The sequence below is a fragment of the Mirounga angustirostris genome, unplaced genomic scaffold (genome assembly GCF_029215605.1).
Source record: "Mirounga angustirostris isolate CCGP_5_RB_7025 unplaced genomic scaffold, mMirAng1.0.hap1 SCAF_1, whole genome shotgun sequence".
In the NCBI taxonomy this organism is placed as follows: Eukaryota; Metazoa; Chordata; class Mammalia; order Carnivora; family Phocidae; genus Mirounga; species Mirounga angustirostris.
In genome coordinates this window covers 131,477,763-131,489,573 of record NW_026991709.1, presented here as the reverse complement: position 1 = coordinate 131,489,573, position 11,811 = coordinate 131,477,763, and the positions used below count along the sequence as shown (strand labels likewise).

At 40.9% G+C, this 11,811-nt stretch overlaps 1 protein-coding gene across 9 annotated transcripts in view; it reads left to right on the top strand.

The window, feature by feature from the left end:
• The first annotated feature begins 716 nt into the window (after positions 1-716).
• TBC1D5 (TBC1 domain family member 5) overlaps positions 717-11,811 on the top strand; it is a 587,897-nt gene continuing 576,802 nt past the window's right edge. For 7 of the 9 annotated variants that reach the window (XM_054504439.2, XM_045903863.3, XM_064588415.1 and 4 more), the window contains exon 1: positions 717-857. The gene's annotated coding sequence lies outside the window, so the exon portion shown is untranslated. The remainder of the gene's footprint in view (positions 858-11,811) is intronic. The other 2 variants (XM_045903866.3, XM_064588425.1) reach the window with 1 other exon arrangement.

Below are 11,811 nucleotides of genomic sequence, written 5' to 3'. Positions count from 1 at the left end.
TAAAATCCGAGCCTAGTATTGATTTGTAAAAAAAAAAAAAAAAAAAAAGATTTATATAGGTTATAACAAAGTAGATCTCCACAAAATGTTAATGACTTCCCCAAAGCAGAGTAGAGTAGGTTTCAGCGTAAGTGACTGGCTGGGTCCTGAAGCATGAATAGGAGTCTACTCAGCTGTGGAAAAATGTCCAACGGAAGGCCATTTACACGCAACTAGGAAATGTAAATTCTGAGGCAGGAGGACCAGCCTATTAGGAGTTTCTCAGAGGCTGACATCTCTCTTACTCTCAGTCTCACCGTGGGAAGGCGGTGGTGGGTGTGAGTGGTGAAGTCCAGGTGGCAGGTTCCTGAGGCTACAGCTGCGTGCTGCTGGGGGAATGAGAGAGGATAAGGAGAAAGTTTGGCGGGGGGCGGGGAGGTGGAAAGAGCCCTCCCGCGCATGCGCCCTAGTAGTCGGCCGGCTCAGCAGAGGGTTTGGCCTGCGACTCACTCCCCACGTCGCGCCTCGCATGGCCCCACAGCCTGGGCCCCGAGAGCGAGCGCGTTGCGCGCTCGCGCAGCCTCCAGGCCGGGCGGGCGCCTGCGCACGAGCGTCCTGGGCGTTCGAGCCGCGGGGTTATTAGAGGTGGAGCGCGGGGAGGGCGCGCGGCAGGAGGCGGCCGCCGTTACGGCGCGAGCGTGGTCACGTGGTCGCTGGTCACCGCCGCCACCGCCCCCTGCCGCCCTGTTCTCTTTCTGGTCGGGCCGGGCCCGGCCGGTTCCACGAGCGCCTGGCAGAGACTGAGGGAGAGAGAGAGAAAGAGGAGGGGAGGAGGAGGATTCAGGGAATAGGAGCTGGGGAGCCCTTCTGCGCCACAGGTAAAACAAGATGCTGATGATAATCGTAAAAAAGCCGAGCCCCTGAGCGCCTCCGCCTCCCTCCAGTGCAGCCCCACATGCAGTCGCTCCCGCCCCGGCCTCCCCCTCTGCCTCTCAGGACCACTCCCGCCTCCCCCAGCGCCGCTGCTGCAGCTGCCGCCGCCTCACGGGAGGGCCTGAGGGTGCTGCTGCTGCTGCTGCTGTCGCCGCGAACGGGTAGTCGCAGCGCCCCCGTTTGTGCGCTTCCCGGATCATCGTGGGGGCTGGGTGGCGGGAGGGAGGCTCCTCTAGCCCCAGGGCGGGTAGGGCGAGGGGGCTGCTTCCCCCCGGTCCGCCTGCCTTCCCTGCCTCGGGAGGTTGGGGTATAGGCTGCAAGGCCGACTGCTGCAAGAGGGTAGAGCCTGGTGGTTGGACTGTGGCTCAACTTCCTACTTGGTAAATTTCCCTGTTCATATCAGCCCTGGGCAGCACGCTTCCTTCGGAGGCCGGAAGCGAAACGGGCCCGGAATCTCCAAACCTTTTAAAATGCAGCCTTTAGACTAGAGAAGCCTTTCAGCTTTGAGGAGAGAAACGTGGCCCTGTTTTAGTACGACTTAAGTTTATTCACCTGTAAGAACATGCAAGTTGAGGCCTTCAAGGATGAGAAAAACTTTGTGAAAGTTGATTCCCCCTCTTCCCTGCTTTTCCTGGAAAAACGAACACAAACCTCCTAAACAATTTTTGATTCTACAAATGACCTAGAGTTTGTTCAATACCAGCCATTAACTAGTTTTAGTTTCAGGAATATGATTTAAAGTTCACATCCTAAAGATTTTTTCCTGAATAATAGTTTTCAGGAATGAGTTCTGTTTGTCATCTCCGAATTGGACTAAATCCCGAGCTTGTAGCGTACAGGTTGCACAGCTTTGGGCCTGATGGCGTGGAGATTTCTAGAACCAGTCATTATTTGTACTCTTTGTACAACAAAATACAGTACAGGGAAACTGTATATTAGTAGTGTGCTATTGCACAAAATACTGACTTAAAGCAGGACGTAGTAAATGTAGGCATTGTTGAAAATAAACCTTTGAACACTTAAATTCATTTATATGTTGGTCATTTTTCTTAATGAGCTTTTCTGATTACACATCTTGGAATTTTCATACAATATCGCTAAATTCAAATGTAAACTTGAGCACTTAAAATTTTTACAACTATCTGCAATGGAGTCAAAGCAGTGCTTCTCAAACTTTAATGTGCATAGGAATCCCTTGGGGCCCTGGTTTAAAAATGCAAATTCTGATTTAGTAGATCTGTGATGCATTTTGATATTCTGCATTTCTTAAAAGCTCCTAGGTGCTGCTGGACAAGGAACAATTCTTGAGTAGCAAGGATGTGGATAATGTGTGTGCTAAGAAATAAAATGAGGTGTCAGTGAATAAGAGCCTTAATTCATCCTGAGTGTAGAGGTGGTTTTGAGAGAAGGGGGAAAAGGCAGGATGAACTGAAGAAAGTTCCCCTTAGGGTGATACTTTATGAAGAGTGAACAGGCTATGTAGGGATACCAGGGAAGGGGATAGTAGTATTGGGGTGAGTTGCCCCAACTGGAGGAGTGCAGGTACCAGGTGTCCATGCTGTGGTGCATACATCACCTGGCCTGTGAATTTTCCATGGAAGCTTGGTGTATTTCTAGCTGAAGGACTCAGCTATGGGTAGTTGGGTTTTATCAACTTATAGACTATGAATCCTGTGTCTCTGAATCCATTGCTGGATGAAATTTTCTTTTATTGGTGACAGTATTGAGTGTTTGCTTTTTCTCTCAGATGCAGCCTCAGTTGAGCAATGCATTCCTGAGCCTTGGAAGCAAACTTGGTCAAGAATTTAGGGTCTCCACCTGCTGAGGTTATCCTACATGGATTCAGGTTTTTTCCTAATCTAATTAAGAAAATGTAAATTGAAAAGTGTCATACTTAACCTCATACTTTATGTCTATAAAAATGGTTGTACCTTACTTTTTAAAAACTCTATTGAAGTGTAACATCAATTATTTTTAGCACTGTAATTGTTATAGTCTTCATTCTGTTCCTTTATCATTGTTATTTCATGTTCTTAAATAGTATGTATGACAGTGCTTTTGAAGCACAAAGTGCCAGACACTGTTCTAAGCACTTTATGTGTCTTAACTCATGTGATGCTCACAACAATCTTTAAGGAAACTGAAGCAGAGAAGAGGGTAAAAGTCCTATGCTAACACAGAGCTGGCACTCTGGCTGGCTGACTCTACAGTCCATGCTTTAACAATCTTCTGAATGTAGCTTTTATGGAAGAAAATTAATTAATGATACATTTTAAAATCCCCTTTCCCTAGTATTGTTGAAAATTATGAGCTTTTCTTTCATTTTAAAATCCAAACTTGTCATCTTTTAAAAAAATTTCCCCCATCGTATAATGAAAACTTGCCTCAATGCTTGTAATCTTTTCTGAATAAGATCTTGAAATTTGCAAAGCTTTATTTTGTTTGCACCTGTTGGCCAGACCATTCTCTTTCAAGTCTGTAAGTCAGTGTTAAATGTGAAAGTAGGGTCTGCTTCCTTTTGACCCTGCAAGTTTTCGTTCTTCATTTTTTTGCCTGTGCTTCTCTTCCACCTTCCATTCCCTTTCCCGCTCTACGCATACATAGTAGATTTATCCTGTATTTGTTATCCTGACATTTAGGATTTTTTGGGGGGGATTGATGGGTCACTGACTTTTTATTTGGCCAGTAAGGGCGATAACAATCTAAGCATGAGTCATTTGTTATCATATTTTAACACTGGAAAAGTAATAAGGACAACTTCAGTGTTTTGTCTCTGACCGCTTTTATATCAGCACCAGTCTGAGGGGTGTGCTTATACACTTGGTCTAAGATCGTTCTTTTTTTTTTTTTTTAATTTTTTTTTATTCTTATGTTAATCCCCATACATTACATCATTAGTTTTAGATGAAGTGTTCCATGATTCATTGTTTGTGCATAACACCCAGTGCTCCATGCAGAATGTGCCCTCCTCAATACCCACCACCAGGCTAACCCATCCTCCCACCCCCCTCCCCTCTAGAACCCTCAGTTTGTTTTTCAGAGTCCATCGTCTCTCATGGTTCGTCTACCCCTCCGATTTCCCCCGCTTCATTCTTCCCCTCCTGCTACCTTCTTCTTCTTCTTCTTCTTTTTTTCTTAACATATATTGCATTATTTGTTTCAGAGGTACAGATCTGAGATTCAACAGTCTTGCACAATTCACAGCGCTTACCAGAGCACACACCCTCCCCAGTGTCCATCACCCAGTCACCCCATCCCTCCCACTCCACCCCCCACTCCAACAACCCTCAGTTTGTTTCCTGCGATTAAGAATTCCTCGTATCAGTGAGATCATATGATACATGTCTTTCTCTGTTTGACTTGTTTCACTCAACATAATACCCTCCAGTTCCATCCACGTCGTTGCAAATGGCAAGATCTCATTCCTTTTGATGGCTGCATAATATTCCATTGTATATATATACCACCTCTTCTTTATCCATTCATCTGTCGATGGACATCTTGGCTCTTTCCACAGTTTGGCTATTGTGGACGTTGCTGCTATAAACATCAGGGTGCACGTAGCCCTTTGGATCCCTACTTTTGTATCTTTGGGGTAAATACCCAGTAGTGCAATTGCTGGATCATATGGTAGCTCTATTTTCAACTTTTTGAGGAACCTCCATACAGTTTTCCAGAGTGGCTGCACCAGCTTGCATTCCCACCAGCAGTGGAGGAGGGTTCCCCTTTCTCCGCATCCCCGCCAACATCTGTCGTTTCCTGACTTGTTCATTTTAGCCATTCTGACTGGTGTGAGGTGGTATCTCATTGAGGTTTTGATTTGGATTTCCCTGATGCTGAGCGATATTGAGCACTTTTTCATGTGTCTGTCGGCCATTTGGATGTCTTCTTTGGAAAAATGTCTGTTCATGTCTTCTGCCCATTTCTTGATTGGATTCTTTGTTCTTTGGGTGTTGAGTTTGATGAGTTCTTTATAGATTTTGGATACTAGCCCTTTATCTGATATGTCATTTGCAAATATCTTCTCCCATTCTTTCGGTTGTCTTTTGGTTTTGTTGACTGTGTCCTTTGCTGTGCAAAAGCTTTTTATCTTGATGAAGTCCCAATAGTTCATTTTTGCCCTTGCTTCCCTTGCCTTTGGCGATGTTTCTAGGAAGAAGTTGCTGCGGCTGAGGTCAAAGAGGTTGCTGCCTGTGTTCTCCTTTAGGATTTTGATGGACTCCTGTCTCACATTGAGGTCTTTCAACCATTTGGAGTCTATTGTTGTGTGTGGTGTAAGGAAATGGTCCAGTTTCATTCTTCTGCATGTGGCTGTCCAGTTTTCCCAACACCATTTGTTGAAGAGACTGTCTTTGTTCCATTGGACATTCTTTCCTGCTTTGTCGAAGATTATTTGACCATAGAGTTGAGGGTCCATTTCTGGGCTCTCTATTCTGTTCCATTGATCTATGTGTCTGTTTTTGTGCCAGTACCATGCTGTCTTGATGATGACAGCTTTGTAATAGAGCTTGAAGTCCGGAATTGTGATGCCGCCGGCTTTGCTTTTCTTTTTCAACATTCCTCTGGCTATGCGGGGTCTTTTCTGGTTCCATACAAATTTTAGGATTATTTGTTCCATTTCTTTGAAAAAAGTGGATGGTATTTTGATGGGGATTGCATTGAATGTGTAGATTGCTCTAGGTAGCATTGACATCTTCACAATATTTGTTCTTCCAATCCATGAGCATGGAACGTTTTTCCATTTCTTTGTGTCTTCCTCAATTTCTTTCATGAGTATTTTATAGTTTTCTGAGTACAGATCCTTTGTCTCTTTGGTTAGATTTATTCCTAGGTATCTTATGGTTTTGGGTGCAATTGTAAATGGGATCGACTCCTTAATTACTCTTTCTTCTGTGTTGTTGTTGGTGTATAGGAATGCCACTGACTTCTGTGCATTGATTTTATATCCTGCCACTTGACTGAATTCCTGTATGAGTTCTAGCAGTTTTGGGGTGGAGTCTTTTGGGTTTTCCACATAAAGTATCATATCATCTGCAAAGAGTGAGAGTTTGACTTCTTCTTTGCCAATTTGGATGCCTTTGATTTCTTTTTGTTGTCTGATTGCTGTGGCTAGGACTTCCAATACTATGTTGAATAGCAGTGGTGATAGTGGACATCCCTGCCGCGTTCCTGACCTTAGGTAAGACCGTTCTCTTAACGTGGACAGATGATTAGAATGGCAGTAATGTTACAGTGTGTGTAGTGGAACTTGAGAAATGAGATTCTGTGGCTGTGGGCAGTTGTGGGAGGGGAAGTGAGAGGAGAGGGCCTATGGGCTGATTCCAGTAGTATTAATTCATTAACTGGGATAATAATTTGGGAAGTAAGTCAGTATAACAATAAATCCCTGTTGTAAATGTTTTCTCTAAGTTCATACTCTGTTGTGATGCCTGTTGTAATGTTACGCTGGTCAGGTACTTAGCCTCATAGTGCCTCACTTTTCTCAACTTTAAAGTGAGGATAATAGTAATAAGTACCTCAGAAAATTGTTTTGAGGATTAAATGAGTATATATGTATAAGTATAGCATATATACATATGTAATGCTTGGTGTCTGACACAATGTGTGTTAGGTACTGTCTTACTATGTAAGTGTTAGGTACTATGTTTTACTATGGATAATCTACAGTGTGGCTGATCATAGCCACATAATCAAGACTGACTGTATTTGAATGAACTTCATGGGAATTGTACATTTATTTGGTATGAAGCTGTATTGGCCAGCAAAACAAAGTTTGTACTTTTTGGATTAAATACAAAATTGGTATAGTAATTAATGCTCTTATCCCTTTGGGGAATTAAATATGAATAAATATGGTTTGGCTGTTCAGATCTTTCAAAACAAGGAAGGCTGTAGAAATAATAAAAGATGGTTTTGGTGGTGGTATGAAAGGATTGGTTTAAAATTTTCTAGTGTAGTGTTGTGAAGCCTAGAACAAGGTAACCTTATTTCTGAAGGTTTTTCTGACTATAACTTTTACCTCCCTCAGCAGACTCCTTTGCTCCTTGAAATAATCCATCTGTCCTTGCATACTCCAGACCTGATCTGCAGCCCCTTATCTAAAACCCACGGTGGCATATGTGTCTCAGAAGTAAAATTTTTGGAATTTAGAAAATTAATATGGTGCATATGCTATATATCATGAAACCTGTGGATAGGAACAATCACCCCATAGTTGTACACATTAATTTTCCCAGCAAATTTATACATGTTCACACTAAGTAGAATAAAAAAGACCATAAAAAGCCTCATGTTAGTTTAGGCTGTGTTTTGTTGACAGCTTAGAAAACAATTTTAGTTTTCAGAGTTTTTTTGATTTTTGGAATTGGACATGAGGGGTTGGGATCTCTCTCTGTATATATATTTTATAATTTATCATAGTACCTGTCTCTTTGATTAGAAAAAGAACTGGAGTATAGGATTTGTGTGTTAACATTTTCTATTTTTAGCACCTGTCATGGAACCTGGCATGCAGTAGATGCTCATTAAATGTCCACTAGTTTGGATGAAAAACATCTAAAGATAATATCATTCAGTCATTGTTTTGTGCTACATGTGGTGTCTCTGACTCCATAAAAATATTTAGTAATTGCAGATTTATTATTTTTAACTCAGTTGCCTAGGGAAAGTGATTATTGGATTACTTTTTTGAGACAAAATAGACTTAAGAGATTTGAAATAGGCATTATAGATGTTGACAAATTTTTATAAATTCGTGTTGACAAGAATGCTTACATTTACCTTTTTATGGGTCATGAAGTCTACATTTAGAAGAATGGTTTACTTTTTATAAAATGATTGGATTTAGGGGTGCCTGGGTGGCTCAGATGGTTAAGCATCTGCCTTCGGCTCGGGTCATGATTCCAGGGTCCTGGGATTGAGCCCCACGTCGGGCTCCTGGCTCAGCAGGGACCCTGCTTCTCCCTCTCCCTCTGTCTCCCCCCCTGCTCATGCTCTCTCTCTCTCTATCTCTGTGTCTCAAATGAATAAATAAAATCTTTAAAAAAAATGATTGGATTTAATTTTGTATGATAACTTATGACAGACTAGTTATGGTATATCTAAAGAAAATATTGCTGTGCATAAATATCTTAGGTTGGATAATTACAGTATGATAGCCTGCCATTAGAAATTTTTTTTAAAATTTTCTATTACAAAAGGTAATGCCTATTGTGAAAGTGTTATAAAAACAAATGATCAAAAATAATGGTCTGCACTATTGGGAATTTCTTCAGTTCTCTTAGGGGGTTATATTGTCTTGAGAGAGGCTAAAAGAAAAGTCAGATTTGTACTGCAAGTACTAGTTTAGAAACCAAGTTGCAAATGTTGGTTAGCAACGAAGTTTTCTTACTGTTACTGAACATCTAAGTAAGATAAAAAGGTTGAACTAAAAGCAATTTGGGTCTTTACTTCTAAATAATGGATCTTCAGAATAATTAATCAGTGAGAAGTAAGCCCCCACTTCTCATATAACCACCTTGGGGGAGATGAGATTCACCTGCCATCTGATGGAGTTGGAGTGGTCTAGCACTGCAAGAAGACTGAGCCTAAGTTACAGGTCCTGGCTGTAGATGGGTGTATTTTGTTTGCTGGTAATTAGTGGGGATCAGAATTGACCCCTTTAGGTTTCCCAGAATATGTACCTTTGGAGGTATTCCACTAGCTACCTTGTAGGAATCCAAGAAGAATTACTAACATTACATCTCTTGCAACCCTGGGGTGAGATGGTGGATTGATTGCCCTGGATCCTTGGTGGGGCTTGGGAAAGAAGGTGGAGTTGATAGGAGATGGCTACATGGTACCACTGTTTCTCTGTCTACTGCGTTGATTAAACTAGACTTCTTTTTCTTCATGAAGTCCAGGAGTCTTGTAGTAAGAAAGCTCGTTTTGATAGGTAGATATGTATGGCATAGGGAGGCTTGGTATAAATTGTCTCCCCTCTCCAATCTTTGTTACTCTTAATAGTTCAGGAGTTAATTTTAACCTTTTTACCTGTGTTGTGTGTGTGTATTTGTATTGTAGATCTATATGGATAAACATGTATGTGCAGATACAGCTGTTTTTTAAACTAGAAGTGGATTTATGCTATTTTGTTACTTGTGTTTGTTTTTCATTTAATATTTTATATTACTAATGGTGTTACTCTCCCACACACTTCTTAGTGGCTCTATGACTGTTCCATTGTATGAAGGTACTATTAGTAGTCCTCCATTCTTGGACACCTAGATTCCTTTCAATCCTTGTATGACAAGCAGTACTACACTGAACATTATTGTAGCTAATATTCCTTTGTGCCTATGCATTATTTACTTAGGAGAAATTGTTGTGAGTGGAATTATTAGTAGGTTAAAAGATATGCCCATGTTTAATAGTTTTGAAACACATGACCAAATTGTCCACTTTACCCTTAACTACAAAGCTGAGAGGCCCCATACTTGCTGTGATTGGGTATTACCATCTTTATTTTATTTGGGCTTTATTTGGGCATACTTGACTTTACACCTCTTCCTCTTCTGCCTTCTTATATAAGGACTTCAGCATTTCTGTAGTTAAATCTTGTTCTTCCTTTATGAGTCTTGTAGGCTTTTCCTACCTTTTGTTTATATAGCTATTAATTTATATTTTAAACTATTTTTATAGTTTCAGTTTAAAATTATGAGTTTACATTATTCCAGAACATGTTTAGTTGTGTAGTGTGAATCAGAGGATACTAAATTTTTAAGCTTTTGATTAGTTTCTCAGTACTACTGAATGATTTATTCTTTCTCTATGGATATCAGAAGTTTTATCATTTTGTCTTCTATTCAGTCCCACTGTGTTTTATTTTTTATTGGTGGGAATGAGATTTTTCTCCGTGTGTGTATGTGTGTGTGTATTTTTTCTACCTGACTATTGCTGGTCAGTAGAAGAGCCATTGATTTTGTCTGTGTGTATTTTGTAATCAGTCACTTTCTGAATCTATTATAACTGGTTTTCAGTTGATTCTCTTATATTTTCCAAGTAGATAAGCATACCATCTGAAACCAGCCATTTTTGTAGAGGTTTTTTTTTTTTTCATGATTAATTTTCATTTATGGAAGCTGTGTTGGAACGATTTTCTTAATTTCATTGACTTGAAATATGTTTTGATATGGTGTCACTGTGAATTAATATACCCAGTTCTGAGAAGGATTTAAACATATTTGGAAAACCACTTCAAGTGATCACTCTTATGGACTGAATGTGTCGCCCCAAAATTTGTATGTTGAAACCCTGCTCCCTCACTCTCCCATGTGATGGTATTAGGTGGTGAGACTTTTGGGAAGTAATTACGATTAGACGAGGTGATGAGGGTGGAGCCCTCATGAATGGGATTAGTGCTGTTATGAGAGTCAAGAGAGAGTTTGCTTCCTCTCTCTGGCATGTGAAGATACCATGAGAAGTCAGCAGTCTCCAACCTGGACAAGGGCCTTCAACCAGAACTTGACCTTGCTGGCACCCTGATCTCAGAGTTTAGCCCCCAGAACTGTGAGAAATCAATTTCTGTTGTTTATAAGGCTTCCAGTATATGGCACTTTGTTATAGCAGCCGGAACTGATAATCTCTAAGGACCCTTCTGGCTTAGAAGTTTTGTGATTCTCCTTTTATGTCAAAATACTCGTGGTAATACACAACGCTCTGGTACTTTAAGTTAAAGTGCCTGCAGCTTCCTTTATAATTGTGGCTGTCTAGCTCCACTGCCCAAGTAATTATTCTGAGCTTTTACATTTTCATCTCCTTAGAGCTTGAAGATTTCTTTCTATGTGATTTGGCAGAAATTAAAAGGGAATACTGATAGACTACAGAGATCAAACTGTGCAACATTGGGTTTGTTTATTTGCAGTATCAGGTATCATGATTTTCTTTCTCTGGTCAGGTAGTATAATTTTTCTACTTTTTATGTTGAGTTTTCTTTTTCAAGCTGTGGCCTTGCTATGGTCTACTTAAAGTTCCCCAAGCCAAATTACGTAATTGTCAGAACTGAGTGTAATGGAAGCCATTGGGAAATGATAGACCAGGAAGCAGTGAAGATAGGATGGAGTAGGAGAGGTAGGGATGGGGAAGTGCCTGGATGTATCTCTTTTTTCTCTGCTCCCCTTCTACTCTTTGGTTATCCTTTTGTACTTCTTTGCCCTTTAAATGATTTTATGGCTTCCTATTTATTCTCCAGATACACTTCATTTTCTCTTTCAGAGAATAGCTCCACTGCCTCCTTTCTACTTGGATCAGGAGTACAGATGCTTCCCCCCAAGGCTGCAAAGTAGTCCTGATCAGTACCCCTAATATCCTTCCTCTTTTTGTCACGAAAACTACCTGCATAATGCTCTCACCAGGGGACATAACGCATCCTGCCTTGCAAAGGGTGTGGCAAAACATTGATTAACTTGAGTTTCCTCATAATGTAAAACCACTGTTTTGGAAGCATTAACAAAATGAGAGCAAGAGACTATAAAGACAAATTGTGAGAGAATTGTAGAGTAATATCTGAATGGCTGAGGAGATAGTGAGAGATTGTTATAAAGAGAAAAAAAAAGGTCCTGAAGAGTCTGTAGTCTTAGATCTCCAATCTTGATTTCTTCTGTGAGCTTTAGACCTGTGTATCTGATTGCTTGTTGGATAACTCCACTTTTGATGGCCCACAGACAGCTCATGTTCATAAAGTCTGCAACTGAATTTACCATCTTCTCTTACAAAACCTATTCCCCTTTGCGAGTGAATTATCTCAGTGGATGACTCCCACCTTCTTTCTGGTTGTTGAAGCCAGAACCCCGATAGACCCTTTTTATTCCCCAAATCCTCATGTAATGGCATCAATCTCAATGGATTTTAAGTCTTGAATCC